Genomic DNA, 5,754 nt, shown 5'->3' on the forward strand with positions numbered 1-5,754 from the left:
TTTAATTGGAATGATTTTGTGCCATTGTTTCAGGATAATATTAAAGTGATATCCTAGAGGTGAAAAACAAATACATTATTTGACTTCATCATCCAATCTCTTTGAAACCCCCTTCTTTGCTTTATCTGCCTGATTTGATTTATATATGTGATATAAGTGTCAATAACTTGTTTTTGATGGGTGCAGTACTGCCAGGAAAATGGATATAGTTGAACATTAGGCTATAAAGAGGGACATGAAATATAATTCAGATGGGCTTCATGTCACTTGTCCCTCATATGACACACATTCTTTTCATTTCCAATTTCACTGGAACAAGCGGAAAGAACGGTTTCCAATCTGTCCCACCTCATAAAAATAGACCTGTGTTTAATTCTTCAGGACCTAAAATTATCCTTTGGATATTGTCAACCAATCATCCAAGGAAAACATTCCTAGCCAAAGTAATAGAAATCTAGGTATTGAAATGGCTAAAATATTACTGTTATCTTGCTTTTAATGATTGCACAAAATATTATAGAAAATCAAATATGATGATAATAGAGAGATAGCCTAGCTCTTCTATCTCTTTTTTATTAAGTTGTGCCATTTTCTCAGTAGTACACTGCAATTTGCAAATGTAACACTTTTTAACAGGAGGGGACCTAATCACAGACCCTGATTTTTTAAAATATAGTGAAGGTACTGTGTTTGTTAAAGCCCAAAGCTTTATTCAGTTGCAAACAAAGATCTTACATGAAAGATGTTAGTTCTATTTCTGATTATAGTTGATGAGGTAGCATCAAATATCCAATTAAAATTTTATTCTGGCTTCCTTGTTTAGTAAATTCGGTTATAGATGCTATATCTCTAAAGCACAGAAGATTAATAGAAAGCTGCCTGAATTCCAGACATTTGAACATTTTCTAGGAGAAACTATTGATCATGTCACATCAAGCTTGTTATGAACAAGCTAAGTGTCCTTACAAAAATTAGAGTATATCCTCAAAAACTTGGGCATTTTTCAAGAATGATTTTTGTGCAATTTTACTGGGGAAAAAATTATAAATCATCTGTTTTCTCAAAAAGCCTATTGGAGAGATAGTAAAATTTATAATTTCTTTATCTTAGGTTTTGGAAAAGCTGAACTTGCATTATCTCATACACGATCTACATATATTAGTTAATAAATGCACAATCTTAAATTTGGCAAAAACAAAAAAAAATTAATATGAAGCATATATTTTTGGCCTTACTTAGCGAGATGAGTTACTTTATATTATATTAAAATACCTACATTTTTTTTCTTCAGTTCATGAGTGATTTCTCACGAACTGAAGAAAATCTATACACTCTAGATAAGTGTCTGTGGACCACTCGTGAATCTCTGTATGCACAAAGAACTCTGTTTGGTGGTGAAATCATTGGACTGAAAATCTACCACCAACAATATTAAGAGGCTTGTCAACTAGTGACTGATGTCAATTAAGCTATGGCAATTGTTGATGGGTTAAAAAAAAATTATGTTTTAATTAGAACAAATTATTTGAATCACTCTTCTCTCCCTTTTAAACTGTTTAGCCATCAATGAGAGAAACAGAGAGCAGTGATAAATACTAAAATAAATTTTGTTCTCACGTAAACATAGTGGCTTCTGAGAGCAGGAAAATTCTAGAATAGAGTATTTTCTAATAGTTATATGGATTGATTACCTCTATCAATTAGGTTAAATAAAGATCAACTCTGGCTATTGAACATAACAAATTGCAATGGCTAGAAGGTGAATTTTTGCCTCCCTAAGGAAGAATATTCATAATTAATTTTTTCTTCTGAATCACTCCTCCCCTAATGACAACTTGCTTGATGCAAAACATAAATAGTTTCTTTATATTCTCAGAATCTCCTTGAGCAAATGGATAATACCACAGTGAGGAATCCTTAGTTCTGCCAGGCCAAAAGCCTAATGCAGACAAAGAGAATTTCTTTCCACAGTCTCAGAAATTTTAGTAGACAATAAAGAGTTAAAATAAAGAGAAGTAGACGGAATAAAAGTCTACTGATATTTTTCAAGTATCTACAATGTGACAACATCATGTTAGAAAATTTATGTATACTACTTTATTTAATTTTCAGCTGAATTATATGTTATTTCATTAGTTCATTTTGCCAATGAATAAAATGAAGCTCAGAAAAGCTAAATAATTTTCTCAAGGCAATACAGTGAATAGCCAGAATTTATCTGGTCCAGTCACAGGAATAGTGTTCATGGTTTTTCTATTATAACAAGCCATAGTAAAATTTATAAAGATATATGTGTTTCTCAAACTGCAGTGTGAAAAAAATACAAACTCATATTTTATATGTATGCAAGATAATTTACTTTATCAGATCACTGTGAATACTTTCTCTTCTGGACAGCTTCTCATTGTACTCATTTTCTTTGTCTTGGAATTTAGTGACTTTATTATTTGAATACTTTGCTTTGGATGCATTTATGTTAATATTCACTAATGGGTTTTTTTTTTTCCACTTTCTGTCTCTTATATATCTATTTTTTGACTTGGTTAACAACCTCTATAGGACACTAGAAAGTTAGAAATATAGTGTTATTTAATGCTAAGAAGAAGGGTTTGGGGTTAAAAACAATGCCCTCATTAATGAGTTAATTTTGCCTGTAGATTCTTATCTTTCTGGCAAATTAAAATTTAGAGTTGGATTCCTTTAGGGTCCATCAAAATAGATGCCATCTATATGTTCTAAATTTTAGCCTGCGTACTTATGTTTATAAAAGTCAAAAGTTTTGCAAATCTAGCAGTAGATTGTCTTAGTCCCCAAAGCACACTACAATTGAATAAAACATTTTTTAAAAATGCTTTTCTTTTTTTTCTCACTGACATAGAAAATCAACTATAGTTGCATAAGGATTCCTCAGATTCCAGCTTGAGTTTGTTGTCACCCTCACAAAAATACTTTAGATAATCGGTTTCTAACCTACTTGTGCTTCTGAACAGTCAGATGAAGCATCATTGAATGTTTCCAAGTGAGAATGTTTCACTGATTTCTCTTGTTGAAAGGGCAGCTAGATAATTATTCCTTGTGATTCAGAATTTGAACAATTATCATTAGATTGTAAAAGTACCATGTCTTACACAAAAGCAAATGTAGCTGTGGTATATAAGTAGCTACCAAATTTTTAGTATTCATAATCATGGTAACGTTAGAAGGGTTTACTGTCAAAAACCATTTAAATGCTAAATGCATTATTAGCAGACAGATTTATTGACACCTTGATATGAGTTTCATGTGAGTGCTGAGACTCTTAAAGGCCAGATTAGGCTCTACCTAATTAAAAATCTCTCTCTTTTATTGCCTCATTAACTATTAACTTCATGATGAACAGTAACATTTATTATCTGGAAATAGATTTTTTTTTTTAAGTCAAAGAGAGAAGGAGGGAGGGAAGGGAGAAAGATAACTCTATTTTCCCTCTTCTTCCTTTTTCTTATTTTTTAGTGATCGCATTTCAAAAGGAAGGAAGAAAGTAAGAGAAGGTAGAAGAGAAGGAGGAAGAGAAGGAGGAATAGAGGGAATTATTTAGTCTCTATAACATATAGGTAAACAACTCATCTAGGAATTGCATAAGACTAGAAATCATTTTGAAAGTCTTTGTTGTAGAAGTTCTTTATTCTTAAGTCTAGTGAGTAAAAGGTTTTTTTTTTACCCCCTTCTTCTTCTTCTGAGACTATTTCAGAATCCACTCCTACCCTCAACCATCCCACAAAAATGAACATGTCTTTCATGAGCTTTATAAATCATCTGCTAGGTATGATGTGATCTATTTGCACTTATTGAGAGGCACTGGCCTTAATTCACAATTGGAACATGAGATGAGAAGGAAAGTACAATGAGGAGTAGTGGCCCATTATTTATCATGCTATCAAACCCTGTAATCAAAAGATATTATGGAGATGGAAGATGGAGAAGCAATGCATTTTTTAATAAATAAGAACAGTGCTTTGATATGACACAGGAAGTGGGGATGAACTATAATTTTTTCAGTCAAGAATAGGTATGCAAAATGTTCAATTTCATGTTCCATATGTTATGATAATTCAAAAATAGGAAAAAAAACTCAGCATTTATTTTGTCCAAAGTCAAAATGCCCTTCAGAGTGTCATATGATTTCTGGGTAAAATCTTTCTTCTGTAGGTAAATCTAACCAAATTACACAATCTTTTACTTTTAGATGGCTTTAAATGTTATAAAGTTCTTTTTATGGTGAGCTAAACTTATTTTTTTTGTAATTTTTGTGCATTGCCTGTTGGCTAAAGATACATAGAGCCAATCCAGTCCCTTTACATCTTGCTTCACAGATACATAGAACCAATTTAGCACATCTGTATCTTGCACCTTCAAGAGTGCAGGTGCCACTGAGGATCATTTGTAATATATTAGGCTACTGACGAACTAGAAATACATTTATATCTGCTATTAATATATAGGCTCTGTAATATTCCTACTCTGAGATGTTTATAATATCAAGTGTTCTGGCCATTTTCATGCTGCTCTAAAACTTGAGACATGATTTAACTGATTTGTGGTACAGGTAAACATTTATATTTGAGAAAATTTTAAAATATTTTGTATTTTGGGGATGTGGAATAATCTTTGTCTAGAGATTTAGTTGCTATGTTCATATTAACATATGCAAATAAAATCAGAGCTTCAATAGCCACTGTAGGTTATATTTATTTAATTAGAATCAAGCAATTCTAAAAGTTTCCCTAAATTTTTCTGGAAGCATTTTTCTTCTTTAGCAAAAAGATTTATATTTTTCTCCTTCTATTTTTTAGCATATGAAATAATAAAAACTTATGCTTTGCTTCATCCTGGAATTTATTGCCCCTCTTTTTAGCATTTATCAATTCAATGTGGCTCTTTGGGATTTTATGGGTTTCTAATGCATGTGTACTTGTAAAGATTATTTTTTTTAATTTATTTTTTAGGTGAGGCAACCTTTAGTTGACCTCACAGATTGCAAGGACCTTGTCAGCTTACAATCCCTTATTTTTTTTATTTTTTACACCTACAGAACCTGGTCTTCCTAGGTGGTCTCTCATCCAAGTACTAACCAGGCCCAACCCTGCTTAGCTTCCGAGATCAGACGGGATCGGGCTTGTTCAGGGTAGCATGGCCATAGACTGCACATGTACTTGTGATACATAATGTTAGAACAAATAGAGTGTTTATTATTATTCTGAAACCTTAAATTCCATGCTGCTAAGTTATGTGACTAGGAAATTAGCAATAATCAACTCTTATTCAAACATAAACTTAAATTAAAAAATATATATATATTTAAATATAAACATTTTCAGGTAATAAAACCTGAAAACCCTGAAAATGTTACTAAAATTATTAGTTTTCTAGCACTAAAAACTAGAACTAAGTGAAATTCAAATTCAAATTGACAGCACTGGAATGCCTTCTGCTTGTATGTTTATTTTTCCTTAATTTAATTGACAATACTCAAAGTATTATTTAAAATGACTAATTTAACATGCTAGGTTATGTTTCTTTTGTTATTTCACTCTCTCCTCTTACATGCTCAAAAAACATTAATATATTGTTCATTAATGTTTTATTTATCCCTTTAGTTATTCACTAGTGTATTCAGTCAACAAAGACATATATTGAATACCTGTTGTATGCTACACATTAGATAAATGAGCATCTTCCTTACCCTCAAAGAGGTACTAACTCACTTTCTTGTAG

The 5,754-nt window shown here is 31.5% G+C and overlaps 1 pseudogene; it reads right to left on the bottom strand.

Moving 5' to 3' along the window:
- Positions 1-5,062: 5,062 nt before the first annotated feature.
- LOC120595288 (uncharacterized) lies at positions 5,063-5,181 on the bottom strand (annotated as a pseudogene).
- Between the last annotated feature and the right edge of the window lie 573 nt (positions 5,182-5,754).

This window comes from Pteropus medius, unplaced genomic scaffold, assembly GCF_902729225.1.
Source record: "Pteropus medius unplaced genomic scaffold, Ma_sr-lr_union100, whole genome shotgun sequence".
Classification (NCBI taxonomy): domain Eukaryota; kingdom Metazoa; phylum Chordata; class Mammalia; order Chiroptera; family Pteropodidae; genus Pteropus; species Pteropus medius.